Here is a 17,005-nt window from a genome sequence, read left to right as displayed (position 1 = left end):
AAACTCAATGATTAGGAGGAGAATAAAAGGTTTGTATGATGACCTAATTAAGATAATGTAAAGGATAAAAATCTTAATATTTGTTTTTACACATTTTTGGGCAAAAGTAACCCTGAGATAGTAATGTGCAGAAAGTACTATTATATTCTTGAGACTCTTACTGACTTTGACACTTAGAGAACCTCTGGCACAGGCCCAGGATTCCCTAGGCATTTCTTATGGAAATGAAGCAGAAGGCCATGTCCACAAAGATAAATGAATGCCCACCTTCTAGAGACCAGTAGGTACAGGTTGCAGAAAGAGTAGGCCCTTCTTGAAGGTCCAGGAAGGGGCTGTGGGCACCATCCTAGAAAAGGGGTCTGGGGCTCCGTGGAGCCCTCCTGCATGCAGGAGCCTCAGAGGGCCCTGGGTGAGGCCAGCCACGGTGCTCTGTCCTGTCCCTGGCCATTGAGTCCTGCCTCGCCTGCTAGCATTTTCCACCAAGAAATCAGGATGGCAACCCCCAGTGCAGCCCCACTAGAGGAAGGAGATCAAGAGTGTCAAGGCCCACACCCATCTTGGCACATTAAGTGACTTACTGATTAACTAGTCAATAAGTTAGAGCAGAATATGCTACTGCGATCCCCTGAGATCACATTCTAGGAGAAAACCTGGGTGGCACCTGCCTGAGGCTGTACATTGGAGGAAGGATGGTCAGGCCACCTGGGCTTCAGTGGGCATGTGCCCCAAGCCAACCCAGGGAGACATGGGCTTGGAAAGAGCATGCAATAAGGGTAGCATACAGCAGACATGGTGAGCTGTCAGGTGGGCACAGAGGGGTAGACAGGAGGAGTCCCTGAGGGGGAGAACCCTCTCGGCCCTGAACTCAGCCCAGAGATCCCCCAGCTTTTTGAAGCACAGGCTGTACCTAGGGCTGCAGAGTGAGCACTGTGCAGTGTCCTGGTAAAAGGGACACTGAGAGGCTTTCATTGCCTTTTTTTCTGATGAGCAATTTGAGCCCCCAAAGCCACAAGCCAGGAGGGGCAAAAGCACTGGGCTAAGGCATCACCTGTTTTCTTCATTTGCTCCCATGAGCCTCAGATCTCCCTGGGCTTGCCTTTGAGGAAGAAGATCTCTCTTTCTTGTGAGTATAGGCATAGAAGCAACCAGTCATGTGTGGTAAGCCTACCCACAACCACTTTTGTGGGCCCACCTGGGCCTCCTCACTCCACTGGCCTGTGAAACCCAACTGGAATTCCTGAGTCCAGAATTCACATTTGGTCTAGAACCAAAGTGTTCAGCATCCAGGCCAGAGCGGAAGTGGGCCTGTTAATCCCACTGCACAAGGCCCAAATCAGAGAACTGGCTTGACTGTTCAGCTGTACCCAGGCAGTGTGTGTACTGTCCCAAGCAGGTCCCATTCTCTTCCTGGCTCCAGTTATTTCACCTGCAACTTGTCATTTGTACCAGCTCTTTCTCTGCCCCCCACATCCTATGGTTTTTGAAATTCCTCTGAAGACTGTATGAACCAAGCATTAAGGGTCACGGTGTTCTAGCCTACTCAGGCTGTGCCAGGAAGAGAGATCTCTCAACCTACCTTGACACTTAAGAGTCATGTATAAATAGTACCAACCCTAGCAGGAGGGCTGTCACAGACTCTTTTCTGGTCACCATGCCAAAAGATACATTAGAATGACAAGGAAAATAAGACACAGACCTGGCAGTACTGCCTTTTAAAGAGCAGCCTCAGCCTGGTCACCTTGAACCACAATTCCAGGGTCTGGTTCAGCATGTCCCACCTTGGAAAATAGTGGAACTGGGGCCCCAGAATGTCATTGTCCAATGAAAGTGGAGAAGAGGCACCCCAGCAGCTTGTACACACCCAGTCACACCTGTAACAGGAACAGGCCCTACCAACTGTGAAGACATCTCATTAACTTAGACAACTGTAGCAGCAATGTGCACACACATCAGGCCTTTTAGTAAACTGTCAACCCAATGATTCAAGAAAAAGCAAAAACTTTTTTGAATCTAGAGTCTCAGGAAGAAGAACCTCTACTGCCTGAACCAGCCTGTATGATGGATGCAACTGACAGTGTTAACTTGACTTGGGCATACCTGGAGACTGACCATGTATAAAAAAATGCTTCTGAATGTTCAGAGTTTTAAGCTAAAAAATTTAGTAGGGGCCAATCTGGAGATTATTTTTTTATCTATGAGGAACATCTGAGCCCCTGGTCTGTCCCATCCTGTGGCGTGGAACACAGGCCACACGAGATTGAGGCCATTCCTTTTCTGCTAAAGGAAGTCTGATAGGTGAAAGGTTATTCAGAAAAAAAGTGCTAAATAAAAATGCTATACAAACTGCATGCTTTTTGCAAGTGGGCATGGTTATCCTGCTAAGCCCACTGACACTGGACCTTCTCTCTATGTAAGTCCCCAGTAAAACTCCATATCTCATTCACTGGTTCTGAGTCTCTTCTTTGACATCTTGAACCTGGTGCCATTTCCATGGGAGTCGAATTTGACACAACTTACCCCATAGTAAGGAAGGATTTCAGACTCTGCTCAGTGTGCTTCAAAGCTCACCAAGGCATCAGCTATATAAGGATGCAGTTGTTCTCTTTACCACTCTCATCCAGGCCTCTTTTCCTTAGATGCACAATCAGTGGAATACCAAGAAAGATGACTAAGAAACACATCGTGGTCAGAAGCATGATTAATACCAGAATAAGCAGTGACCACTTGGAAAGCAAAAGGGGGCATTTTTCTTTCTCCTGTGGGCAGCCCCCAACTTCTGTCATTCCTTTCTGGATTCAGGAATGATTTTTAAGTTCATCCTGCCTCTGGAGGAACCATAGGCCCTGAGTGGTAAACACCTTCACTTAATCCTGCAACAAAGCTTTCTCTTGACAAATAACGACCTCTGTGATCATGAGCTTCTAAGCAATCTGGACAGTACACAACCTGAAAACCTATGAAAGGGAGATGAGTAGGTCTGAGGGAAAGAATTTCCCTTTCTCCCTTGGCAAGTTGAAAAAATTATGACTGCAGACAAATGTGCAGAAGAGGACAGCATACTATAACTCCTCATCATGTGAGTTTACAACCAAGAGTTTTTAATCCTAGCTGTGAGAGCTCCAAATGAAAACCAGAAGTTACTTTTCACTGCATCTATCAGTGATTAGATTGCACAACATTTTGTCTGTCATACTGAGGAGTCTTCACTGAGGATTTTCCCATTAAACATATAAAGACAGGAAAGGGTAAAATAGCAACTCTATGAAATCATTAAATGTAGAAATGTTCATCTCACATGATTAGCATTTTTGCATATATTTGCATGTATATCTACCAATAAAGCTGACGTTTTTATAATAAGTCTGTTATATGTCAAGATAAAAAAATTTTTTTTCTCAACTGGGCATAGTGGCTGACACATGTAATCCCAGCACTTTTTTTGGAGGCTGAGGCAGGTGGATCACCTGAGGTCAGGAGTTTGAAACTAGCCTGGCCAACATGGTGAAACCCTGTCTCTACTAAAAATACAAAAAAGAAAAAAAATTAGCTGGTTGTGGTGGCAGACACCTGTAATCCCAGCTACTTGGGAGGCTGAGGCAGGAGAATCACTTGAACCTGGGAGGCACAGATTGCAGTTTGCAGTGAGCTGAGATCACATCACTGCACTCCACCCTGGGTGACAGAGCAAGACTCCATCTCAAAAAACAAAAAAATTATAACAAAGAAAAGACACACATATGGTCCAGACATGCCCTGGTGCAGTGGAGTGGGTGTGGCCCTCTCCTGGGAAAGAAGTCAGTGCCCTGGATTATGTGTGGAGTATCCACTGGGACACAAAGAGGCAGTCAGGGTCTTGGCCTAGCAACACTAAGGCTTACAGGGGGCTTCAGAAAGCAGCAGAAATGGCCCATGACACTGAATGCTAGATGGGCCTGTAGCAATGAAAGATCTGCTGAGGGATCTTAGCAATCTCGCTAGGAGGACCTGACTGTACCCTGGGTTGGAGACTCCTGGGGTAGGGTGGCTGCCAGAGAGCCTCAGCAAATGAGTCTTGACCACTATGGCTAGGTCAATCTAAAATAGCTCATCCCTTCTGTTTTACAAAGCAAAATACAGAAAAATAAAGTGAAACAAATCAAGAGAAAGAAAATAAAATTTAAAAATAAATTTAAATGAAAAATAGTAAGGACAAACTGAAATAAAGAAAAACAAATGTAATTAAGATCAGTGAAAATAAAATGAAGATGAAGATAAAATACAATAAAAACAAGAGAAGTGAGCAAATGGAATAATTTGCAATAAAATAAGAAAATTTTAAGAATGAGAAAAACATGGAGAAAAGTAATATGAGGGGATATGAATGGAAATAAAAGATACAAGAAATTAAAACATTACAAATGAAAAATTCTAGAAAATTTGAAATTAAGAGAATGTAATGAGAAAAAATAGAAATAAAATTAATAGAAAAGAAAGTAAATAAAAAAGAGAAAATAAAGATAAAGGCAAATGCAGAGAGAAATAAAAAGTTAAAAATAAGACCTGGGAATAATCTACAAAACATTTCACCCGACAATAGCATAATACATAATATTTCTAATTGCATATGGCACGTATTCTAAGATAGGCAAACTTCTAAGCTGGAATGCAAGTTTTAGCATAAACAAATGGTAATCATAAAAAGTATTATTTGTGACTACAATGAAATATAACTGGAAGTTAAAAGCCAAAAGAAAACTAGCATGCCTGCATATATATGAAAACTCGACAAATTCTTTAGCATACTATTTTTCAAGAGTTAGAACATGCAGATTTCTTCAGACGTTAATGGTATTCGAAATGATCTACAAATCAATGAGATCTCTTTCAAAAAAAACCAATGGTACTTTTTGCAGAAGTACTAAAATATTCTAGAATGTTTGAGTCAATATTTAGTTGTGTCACCCAGGCTGCAGTGCAGTGTCATAATCATGGCTCAGTGTAGCCTTGACCTCTCAAGCTCAATTGATTTTCTCACCTCAGCCTTACAAGTAACTGGGACTGCAGGTGCATGCCACCAGGCTCAGCAAGTTTTTGTATTTTTTGTAGAGACGGGGTTTCACCATATTGCCCAAGCTGGTCTCAAACTCCTGGGCTCAAGCAACCCACTTGCCTTGGCTTCCCAAAGTTCTGGGATCACAGGAGTGAGCCACCAAAATATTGCCCTATAATTTCTATAAACACTCAAAAAAACCACAAGTAGCCGAACAGCCTGGAAATAAATAATAAACTCAGAGGCATTATTCTTTTTTTGTTTAAAAATATATTGCAAATTTACAGTAATCAAAATACTGTGGTGTTGGCATAAAGACAGAAAAATGTTGAAACAGAAGCCAGAAAGAGACCCACATGCATATACTAAGCTTATCTTAAATGAGGGTTCCAAATCCTCATGTTGCAGAACTTTCCTTCAGCAAAAATGGGTTCTTGTCACATGACTAGGAAAGATTAGGCTCAGGGACACTCTGAAGGATGAGAAGTACAGTTGATTGGGTTAAAAACCGGAAGAAAAAAAAAGTCAGAGTCCTGTTTACAGGCCCCCACCTCCTAGACTGGTGAACACCAGACCATCACACAGAAACTGAAGAGGCCAGGCTCCTCCCTGCACAAGGGGTAAAATTTCCATGGCTCCACTCCCTTCCCCCAGTGTGCAGGTGGACATTATTTGAGAGAATCAGTTAGAAAAAGGCAGGCTTCATCTGAGACCAGCAGTCTGATTTTTTTAGCCTTCAGGCTGTTTTAGGCTTGAAGACGGGGTTTCACCCAGGACCCTTGGCTGTTTTCTAACTGTTATGTCCCTCTCTAAAGAAGTACATCTAACTGCTGTTAGAATCAAAATAAAGATGAGGACAAAAATTACTTTTAACTGCTTCCTGCTGACAGGGGGCACTGTTTCAGAAAAATGGCAGTCAGATCTCCCTAAGAGGCCTATCTTAGCGTTCCCTGTGAAAGGGGCCATTGTCCAAGGCTCTGGTTGTGTGACTGTTTGAAGTTTGGTAGCCTGAAGGTGGGAAGAATCAAACTGGGTTATTAAAAAACATGTATTAAAACGAAACAAGGGGAAGGTGGCAAGGACAACTCAAAAATTCCAAGGTCTTTTACCAGTTTGCATAGGGAGAGGGAGACCAAAAGCCCGACTGGGGAAAAAAAGAAAAAAAAAAAAAAACTTTTACCCTTTTGCCAGCATATCAGGCTTCTGGGTTCTTTTGTCTTGAGTCCAATCCTAAGCCACCCAGTCTAAGGTTTGGGAAATTAATTCTTCCAAGCTTGGAGGATGCATCTGAGGGGACCATCCCATAGTATGAAGACATGATTACCTATCTGTAAAGAGAAGACAGAGGAGATAAAAGGAAAAAAGCATGTTTTTAAAGGAGTCCCAAGGGTTCAGGATGCATTCGAAAAGGGTATAGACTGAAGATGAATGAATGGCTACTCATCTAGAAAGAGAGGAGCAGGTGTTTCTGGTTCCTTTTTTGTCCTAGCAAATACCTAGGGTATGTTGACAGATAGAAGAAAGAATGTTCTCTTTTCGCCTTCCATCCTTGTATCCCCGAGTCCCAGTGATTGTGACAGGGTGCCACCCATCGGTGTCCAAGCAGCTTTAAACCTGGTTAACAGGGAGGCCTAGAGGGGTGGAAATATTTGCTCTTACCCTATCTCCCCTGCTGTCAGTGGTTCTGGAGTTCACTAGACCTCATTCCAGAGATCCTAGCATGATCTTTATCTATGAAATGGGAGGCTTGGCTTAATCAGCTGGAATTAGTCATGCTCACCTGCACTGTGCTTTTTAACCTCCATTATCATCTGCCTGTGGATTTCTCAGATCCAGTATTCTTTCCTAGGACTTCAACTTGAAGCTTGGAATTGAGGTTGGGACAAAAATATGTCTCAGGGGATTGCATAGACTCCTTATCATGAGCTGAATGCTAAGATGAAGCTGTGGAATTGAGTCCTCTTTCCACAAGGGAGGGAAAAGAATGTCTTTTGACACACCCAGATAACTAGTGGCTATAGTTATGCTTGCTGAGATCGGGATGGGCACCCTATTTATTCCCATCACTCTGCAGGATTTGCAGAATAATTGCCCAGAAGTAGAATATTAATCCAGATTTTTACATTACCCATCCCTTTTTGTTTCTTCTGAGCTGCAGTTGAAGATCACTAGTTGGTTCCCAGGAATAAGCAGGGTTGGTCTAAAATGTAGGCAAAAACTCAAAACTAATGAGTTTAGAATTTAATGACAAATGTATAATAAGTTTTGAAACATAATCTTTATCCAGTCCTCTTTTCTGTTAAAAACAAATCATGATAGGACTGAGTTATCTGTGAAATAAACTTTAGTCTTATACTTGGCCTGATTATTTGCATAAAGTGCAGCAAGAATAATTATTTTTACCTAGGTCTTTTACATTGGTTTCGATGGAACTCTTGTTCCACAAGAAATTTTAGATAGGACTTTCTTTTTTTTTTCTTTTTATTATTGTTATTATTATACTTTAAGTTTTAGGGTACATGTGCACTACCATCAGAGTGAACAGGCAACCTACAAAATGGGAGAAAATTTTCACAACCTACTCATCTGACAAAGGGCTAATATCCAGAATCTACAATGAACTGACACATAACTGGGTACTGCACCCATGTGATGTGACTGTTTTTTGGTGGGCAGGGGGGGTTGGGGTTCTGTCAATAGGAAGCTTTGTAACATATCACTAGGCTCAGCACCTAGGTGAAGTTTCTTCTCTCTTGCCTTGGCCCTGACCACCAGAGAGATTATGACATATTGCTGAACCCAGCACCAAGGTGAGGTCACTCTCCTGTCTTTGTTCTGCACGTAAGGGCCATTGTGACATCTATCCAGGCCAATTGCCAAGGTGAAGTTTGACTCCTCTCCTGCCTAAGCCCTGCCCACAGGGGGGATTTAGATGTATCAGTGAAACCAGCATACAGGTGATGTGACTCTTCTTCCAGAGTCCTGCCCACAAGGAGGATTGTGGCATTTCACTGGAACAGCACCCACTCAGCTGATGTGACTTTCCTTTCATCTCTCTGCCCACAGGTAACATTGTGCCATATACCAGAGACCAGATCAAAGGCCTAATAACGACTCTTGTACCTAGAGCCAGGACTTGTGCAGGATGGTGACTCTCATCCCTGAACATTTCCACAGGTGTTATTGTGACATATACCTGTGCCCAACTCCTGAGTGATTTAATAATCCTGCCTAGTTATAGCCCACCGATGACATATTGATGTATACCTGGGCCAAGAACCTTGGTGATTTGACTCTTATATCTTAACAGTGTCCTCAGAAGGGACCGTCACGTATCTCTGGACCCATCATCTAGGTTATGTGACTCTCCTCTCCTGCCTGAACCCTGCTTCCAGCGAAGAGTGTAGCATTTCTAAGCACTGCATCCAAATGACATGACCCTCTCACCTGGGCCCTTTTAACAGGAGTTATTGCGACATATCTCTGGGCCCATCATTTAGGTGATATGACTCTCCTCTCCTGCCTGGATGTTCTCCACAAGGGGCATGATGCCATAGAGCTGGGCCTAGCACCCAAGTTTTGTGACTTTTCTGTTAGGGCCCTGCCTACAAAGAGAATATTGGAATATTTCTGGCTTAGGATTTAGATGATGTGGTTGTCCTGCCTGTTTAATAACTACAGAGGGGATGGTGACACATACCTAGGTGCAGCTAACAGGCATGATAATGACTCATATGTGGACCCAGCCAATAGGAGAAATTTTGACTCTTATAACTAGGTTTAGGGACATGAGTGATGTAAACGGTCTCCTTCTGGTAAAAAGGTCACGGAAGATTATAACACACGCATATTTTATAACACCCTTGGGTTGTATAGAGTGTCATAACAGGGCCTAGCACATGGAGAAAATTGTGAGTCTCATATGCACACCCAGCTGACAGTAAGGACTTTCACCATCACAGACAGATGAAGGCAACTGTCCTACATGAAAACAGAATGTGTGTGTTACTGTAAACCTAATCCCTAAAATTTTATTTCATCATGATAATCATTTGATATAAACTTCATGTGATATAAATCTTTGCCAAGCACCTGTGAGATTTCACTCTTCAGACTGGTTCCAGCCTACATATGGGATTTTGATATCTACCTGGGCCAACCTTGAAGTGTTAAAGAACTCTTCTGCCTGGGCCCTGTTCTCAGTAAGAATTGTGACATCACTGGATCCAGCACCCAGGTGCACCATGCCCAGACATCATCATGACATATCTCTGTGTCCATCACTTAGAAGATGTAACTCTCCTCTCTGGAACGGGCCCTGCACACAGGGCAGGATAGTGACATATTCCTAGGCCAGGCATACAGGTGATGATACTCTTTTGCCAAGGCCATGCCCAAAAGAGAACATTTTGACATATCAGAGGCCTATCATGTAGATGATGTGGCTCTTCTTCTTGGGACCTGCCACTTGAATAGTGACATATTGCTAGGCTAGGCAAAAAGGTGATGATACTCTTTTGCCAGGGCCATGCTTTAAGGAAGGCTTTGTGACATATCTCTGGGCCTATCACCTAGGCGATGTGACTTCCTTCTTGGCCCTGCCCACATCGAGCATTGTGACATAAGCGTGGAACCTGCACCTAGGTGATGGAACTCTCTTGCTTGGGTCCTTTTCTAAAGGGGACTTGTGAATATCTCTCAATCCAGGACCAGGTGATGTGGCTCTTCAGCCTGGGTTCTGCCCACATATTAAATTGTGACATATACTTAAAGAAGCACCTACATGATATGACTGTCTTCTTCTGCCTGAGCCCTGCCTACTGGTGACATTGGACCATATCTCTGAGCCCCTAACCTAAGTGATGAGACTCTCTTCTTCTGTCTGGGCCTTTACAACGGGAAGATTGTGACATGTTGATAAGCCCAGCACTTCGGTATTGTGACTCTTGTCTTGTTGCTGAACAATGCCCATGAACAGGACTTTTGCCATATTTCAGAGCCCAGCACCCAGTTGATGTTACTCTTCTGCATAAAGAGGCCATGCATAAAGAGGGAATTATGGCATATTGCTTGGCCCCAGCCCCCTAATGATGTGACTCTCCTGCCTGTGCCAGAGCCACAGAAGGTGTTTTGGCATATCATTGGCCCATTTTGTGGGTGTTTTGGCTCTCATCACTTTGCTGGGTTTCTTCCACGTGTGGTTGTATCATATTGCTGGCTCCAGCCATCAGTTAATGTGAGCCTCTTTCCTAGGCCCTACCTAGAGAGAGCATTGTGACATATTCCTTGGCAAAGCACCTAAGTGATGTTAACATTCTGCCTAGTTTTTTTTTTTTTTTTGCCCACAAATGGGATTATGACATATACCTTGCTTCAGTTCAAAAGCATGATTATAAAGCTTGTACTGGGATTCAGCCAATAGGAGATATTTTGCCCCCGCCACTAGGTTTATGTCAATAGGTAAGGTCCTTCATTGCATATTTGTACAAAGCTCACAGAAGTTTACAACATTATATCATAAAAACTTTTTGGGTGGTACAGAGAGTTTCATAACAGGGCCCAGCAAAAAGTTAAGATGGTGACTCTTGACTACACACTCAGGTGAAAGTAAAAGTTGTTACCATCCTACATTTACAAAGCCTATTGTTGAGGTCCTGAGTCTAACAAATGAAGACAGCACAAAGTTGGAATTGTGACTTTCTTACGTGATTCTGGTCACAGTTGGGATGGTGACTCATTTCTGGACCCAGCTCACAGGCATAATAATGTTCTCATCCCTGAAGCCAGCCTATAGGAGAGATGTTGACTGTCATACCTGGGTTTAGGGTATGTGTCCACCTCATAGGTTATGTAACTCTCCTCTCTGGAATGGGCCCTGCACAAAGGAAGGATAGTGACATATTGCAAGGCCAGGCACACAAGTGAGAGTACTCTTTTGCCAGAGCCATGCCCAAAGCAGGGCATTGTGACATATGTCTGGGCATATCACCTAGGTTATATGACTCTCCTTGCTTGGGCCCTGCCAATCTGAAGAGTGACATATTTCTAGGCCAGGCACACAGGTGATGGTACTCTTTTACCAGGGCTATGCTTCATGGAGGACATTGTGACATATCTCTGGGCCTATCATCTAGGTGAAGTGACTCCCTCCTTGGACCCTACCCACATGGAGTATTGTGGCATGAGCAGAGAACCCGTACCCAGGTGATGTCACTCTCTTGGCTGGGTGCTGTCCTAAGAGAGCCTTGTGACCTGTCTCAGGACCCAGCACCCAAGTGATGTGGCTCTTCTGCCTGGTCTCTGTCCACATGTTACATTGTGACATATTCCTAGGGAAGCACCTATGCGATATAACTCTCCTCGTCTGTCTGAGCCCTGCCTGCTGGGGACATTGGGACATATCTCTGAGCCCATGACCTAGATGATGTGACCTTCTTTTTCTGCCTCAGCCTTCACAATAGGAGGATTTTGACACAGTGCTGAGCCCAGCACTCAGAATATGTTACTCTCCTCTTTTTCCTGAACCACACCCACAAAAAAGGAATTTTGACCTATTGCAGGGCCCAGCATCGAGATGATGTTACTCTTCTGCCTGGGTTCTGCAAAAAGAGGAAATTATGGCATATTGCATATTTCTTGGCTGAGCATTCTTATGATATGACTCTCCTGCCTGTGCTGGAGCCACCGAATGTATTTTGACATATCTTGGGCCCATTATGTAGGTGTTTTGGCTCTTATAACTTGGCTGGGTTTTTCCACATGAGATGGTGTCATATTGCTGGGTCCAGCACCCAGTTAATGTGGTCCAATTTCCTGTACCCTGCCTAGAGAAAGCATTGTGACATGTTGCTTGGCACAGCACCTAAGTGATGTTACCCTCCTGCCTAGTTTTTGCCCACAAGTGGGATTATGACATATACCTTACTTCAGTTCACAGGCATGGTGATCAAACTTATATTGGGATTCAGCAAATAGAAGATATTTTGCCTCTCATCATTACTCTTAGGGCAGTAGGTAAGGTCCTGGGTTGCATATTTGTACCAAGGTCACAGAAGCTTACAACACTAACTTATATTGTATAAACTCTTTGGTGGTAGAGAGTTTCTTAGCAGGGTCCAGCAGAAAGTTCAGATTGGGACTGTCAATTACACACCCAGGTGAAATTAAAAGTTGTCACCATCCCACGTTTACAGTGCCCACTCTTGAGGTCCTGAGTCTAACAATGGAATACAGCACAAAGTTGGAATTGTGACTTTTCTATGTGGATCTGGCCACAGGTGGGATGGTGACACATTTCTGGACCCAGCCCACAGGCATAATAATGGGTCTTCTCCCTTAACCCTGCCTAAAGGAGAGATGTTGACTATCAAACCTGGGTTTAGGGCAATATGTAAAATTGTGAGTCCATACGAGCATGTGGGCCTCAGAGAGGTTTGCAACTCTCATGCAGGTTTTATAAAGCCCTCAGATGTCATAGAGAGGGTTATATATTGGCCCAGAACATGCGTGAGATTGTGCCTCTAATATAGACACTCAGCTAAAAGTTAAAGGTGTCAACCCTCAAAGATGATGAGATTGTGTCATATCACTGGGCCTAGTACCCAGGTGTTGAGACTTTATTCCTCAAATTCCTTTCCATGGGTGCATTGTTACATATCACTGGGTCAGAATCATAGTAATGTGACTCTTCTGCCTGGGCCCTGTCAACAGGGGATATTATCATATATCTCTGAGCCTATCAGCTAGATGATGTGTCTCTCCAGCTTGTGCCCGGGGTTGTATGTGTCTCCTTTCTATTCTGGACTCTGCCAAGAGAGGGGATTATTACATATTTATGAGACCAGCAACTAGGTAGTGTGACTCCTCTCTTTTTCTTAAACCCTTTCTATAATAGGATTGGTGACATACTACTTGAGACTTTACCCAGGTGATGTGACTCTTCTGCCTTGTCCCTGTCCACAGGAGAAATTGTGCCATATACCTGGGTTCAGCTCACATGCACAATAATAACTCTTATACCTGGACCCAGCCAGTAGAGATATTTTGACTCTCATAGCCAATCTTATGGCCAAGGGTAAAATCCTGGTTCTTCCACTTGTATAAAGTTCACAGAGGATTATGACACAGGCATATTATATAAAGCCTGAGTGGTACAAAGAGTGTCATAACAGGGAACAGCAACCAGGTGAGATTGTGACTCTTGGATGCACATCCAGCTGACACGATTGTCATTCTCACACATAAACAGAGCCTATAAGTGAGGTACTAAATCTCACACATAAAAAGCAGTTGAAGGTTGAAATTGTTACTTTCATACATAGGTCTGATCCACAGTAGGTTTTGTGACATTTGAACTATGATTCAGCACACCTGTGAGGCTGTGACTCTTCTACTGGAACACAATCTTCAACTAGGATTGAGGCTCTTACACACGGATCTTTCCCATTGTTGAGACTGTGACTGCTGTACTTCTACCAAACTCATAGGAGGTGTTGACTCTCATACCCGAAGCCAAGACCTGTGTGGGACTGTGTAACTTATTTCTTAACCTTTCCAAGCGTGTGACTGCGACATATAACCTTGCCCAGTACCTGAGTGATTTGACTCTCCTTCCTAAACCCAGACCACAGGTGAAATTGTGTGATACGTGGAACAAGCACCTAAGCAATATAAAACTCCTTCTTAGGTTCTACTTACAAAGAGAAATTTTACATATCACTGGGACCAGCACCCAGGTGATGTGAATTTTGTGCCTGAACCCTGCCTTCAAAGAGCATTGTGGCTTATATCTAGATCCATCACATAAGTGATGTGACTCCCTTCTACTGCCTTGTCCCTGCACTTGTGGTGCATTATGACCCATAACTGGGTACTGCACCCAGGTGACATGACTCTCCTTTTTGAGCTCTGCCAACAGGAAGCTTTGTAGCATATCACTTGGCTCAGCACCTGGGTGATGTTTCTCCTCTGTTGCCTGGGCCTTGACCATAGGGGAGATTTTGACATATTGCTCAGCCCAGCACCAATGAGAGGTCACTCTTCTGCCTTGGTACTGCACATAAGAGCCATTGTGACATATATCTAGGCCAATTGCCTAGGTGAAGTGAGTCCTCTCTCTTGCCTAAGCCCTGTGCAAACGGGGGACTTAGATATATCACTGAAACCAGTATCCAGGTGATGTGACTCTTCATGGGCAGGAACTTATTTCTTAACCTTTCCGACTGTGTGACTGGGACATATAACTTTGCCCAGCCCCTGAGTGATTTGACTCTCCTTCCTAAACTCAGACCACAGACGAAATTGTGTGATACATGGAACAAGCACCTAAGCAATTTAAAACTATGGGCAGGTTCCTGCCCATAAAGAGATGTTGTGGGAAGTCAGGGACCCCAAACAGAGGGACCAGCTGAAGCCATGGCAGAAGAACATGGATTGTAAAGATTTCATGGACATTTATTAATTCCCCAAATTAATACTTTTGTAATTTCTTATGCCTGTCTTTACTGCAATCTCTAAATTGTGAAGATTTCATGGATGCTTATCACTTCCCAATCAATACCCTTGTGATTTCCTATGCCTGTCTTTACTTTAATCTCTTAATCCTGTCAGCTGAGGAGGATGTATGTCACCTCAAGACCCTGTGATAATTGCATTAACTGCACAAATTGTAGAGCATGTGTGTTTGAACAATATGAAATCTGGGCACCTTAAAAAAAGGACAGGATAACAGCAATTGTTCAGGGAATAAGAGAGACAACCTTAAACTCTGACCGCTGGTGAGCCAGGTGGAACAGAGCCATATTTATCTTCTTACAAAAGCAAATGGGAGAAATATCGCTGAATTCTTTTTCTCAGCAAGGAACATCCCTGGGAAAGAGAATACACGCCTGGGGGTAGGTCTATAGATGGCCCCCAGGGCATGGCCGTCTTTTATGGTCTGTAGACTGTAGGGGTGAAATAGACCCCAGTCTCCCATAGCACTCCCAGGCTTATTAGGAAGAAGAAATTCCTGCCTAATAAATTTTGGTCAGACCACTTGCTCTCAAAACCCTGTCTCCTGATAAGATGTTATCAATGACAATGGTGCCCGAAACTTCATTAGCAATTTTACTTTTGCCCCGGTCCTGTGGTCCTGTGATCTTGCCCTGCCTCCATTTGCCTTGTGATATTCTATTACCTTGTGAAGTACTTGATGTCTGTGACCCACACCCTATTCATATACTCCTTCCTCTTTTGAAAGTCCCTAATAAAAACTTGCTGGTTTTGCGGCTTGTGGGGCATCATGGAACCTACCAACATGTGATGTCTCCCCCGGACACCCAGCTTTAAAATTTCTCTCTTTTGTACTCTGTCCCTTTATTTCTCAAACCAGCTGATGCTTAGGGAAAATAGAAAAGAACCTACGTGACTATCGGGACAGGTTCCTGGATAAAGAGGATTGTGACATCTCACTGGACCCACACCCACCCAGGCAATGTGGTTTTTCTACCTTCTCCCTGCCCACAGGTGATAATGTGCCATATACCTGAGACCAGTCCTCTTATACCTGAAGCCAGGACATGTGCAGAATGGTGACTCTCTGGACCTTTCCACTGGTGTTTTTGTGACATATACCTTTGCCCAGCTCCTGAGTGATTTAATAACCCTTCCTAGGTCTAGCTCACACATGAGATTTTGATATATACCAGGGTCAGGGTCCTTAGTGATTTGACTCTCCTGTCTTAACAGTGTCCTCAGGGGGGATTGTAGCATACCTTTATACCCAGCATCTAGGTTACACGATTCTCCTCTCCTGCCTGAACCCTGCTTCCTGTGGAGATTGTAGCATTTTCAAGCACGGCTTCCAAATTATATGACTCTTGTCTGAACCCTGTCCACACAAAGCATTGTGACATACCTCTGGGGCCATCATTTAGGTGATATGAATCCCCTCCCCTGCCTAGACACTGCCCACAAGAGGCATTGTGCCACAGAGCTGGGCCTAGCACTCAAGTTATGTGAATTTTCTGCCAAGGCGTTGCCTACAAGGGTAATAGTGGAATTTTTCTGGCCCAGCATTTAGGTGATGTGGCTGTTCTCTCTGTCTCAAAACCACGGAGTGGATTGTGACATATACCTAGGCACAGCTCACAGGCATGATAACGACTCTCATATGTGGACCCAGCCAGTAGGAAAATTTTGACTCTCATAACTAAGTTTAGGGACAGGAGTGATGTCCTGGATCTTTTTCTGCTAAAAATTTCACAGAAGCCTACAACACCCACACATATTTTACAAAGCTTTTGGATTATATAGAGAGCGTCATAACAAAGCCCAGCACACAGGCGAAATTTTGAGTCTCATGTGCACACCCAGCTGACAGTAAAGACTGTCACTCTGTCACATAAATGAAGCCAACTGTCATACATAAAAACAGGACATGTATGGTATAGTAAATCTCACTCCTGAAATTTTCTGCCAGTGTGATTGTCATATAAGTTTTTGCCAAGTGCTTGTGTAATTTGAGTCTCCAGACTAGTTCCAGCCCACATATGGGATTGTGATATTTACCTGGGCCGAACTCTACGTGATGTAACTTTTCTTGCTGGCCCCTTCTCTCAGTAAATATTGTGACATATCATTGGATCCAGCACCCAGGTGATGTTATATTTTTGCCTGCACCATGATGACAGAAATCACTGTGACATATCACTGTGTCCACCACTTAGGTGATGTAACTCTCCTCTCTTGAATAAGCCCTGCACACAGGGAGAATAATGACATATGTGTAGGTCAGGCAGAGAGGTGATGGTACTCTTTTGCCTGGGCCATTCCCCAAGGAAGGTATTGTGACATATCTCTGAGCATGTTACCTAGGTGATGTGACACCCTGCTTGGGCCCTGTCCACATGGAGCATTGTGACATAAGGGTGGAACCTGCACTTAGGTGATGTAACTCTTTTGCCTGGTTCTTGTCCTAAGGTAGCTTGTGACATA

The 17,005-nt window shown here is 43.7% G+C and overlaps 1 long non-coding RNA gene across 2 annotated transcripts; it reads right to left on the bottom strand.

Moving 5' to 3' along the window:
- Positions 1-312: 312 nt before the first annotated feature.
- On the bottom strand, positions 313-10,927 carry LOC129489884 (uncharacterized). 2 transcript variants are annotated; one of them, XR_010113538.1, is made up of 3 exons: positions 10,735-10,927; positions 6,210-6,357; positions 313-516 (listed from the first exon to the last, which is right to left on the bottom strand). It is a non-coding gene; the product is annotated as an uncharacterized lncRNA (long non-coding RNA). The 2 variants fall into 2 exon arrangements; XR_008660111.2 differs by lacking the exon at positions 313-516 and adding an exon at positions 5,220-5,501.
- Positions 10,928-17,005: the final 6,078 nt, after the last annotated feature.

The sequence above is a fragment of the Symphalangus syndactylus genome, chromosome 9, assembly GCF_028878055.3.
Source record: "Symphalangus syndactylus isolate Jambi chromosome 9, NHGRI_mSymSyn1-v2.1_pri, whole genome shotgun sequence".
Lineage (NCBI taxonomy): Eukaryota > Metazoa > Chordata > Mammalia > Primates > Hylobatidae > Symphalangus > Symphalangus syndactylus.
The sequence above is the reverse complement of the archived record's forward strand: the minus strand, read 5'-3'. Positions and strand labels throughout refer to the sequence as shown.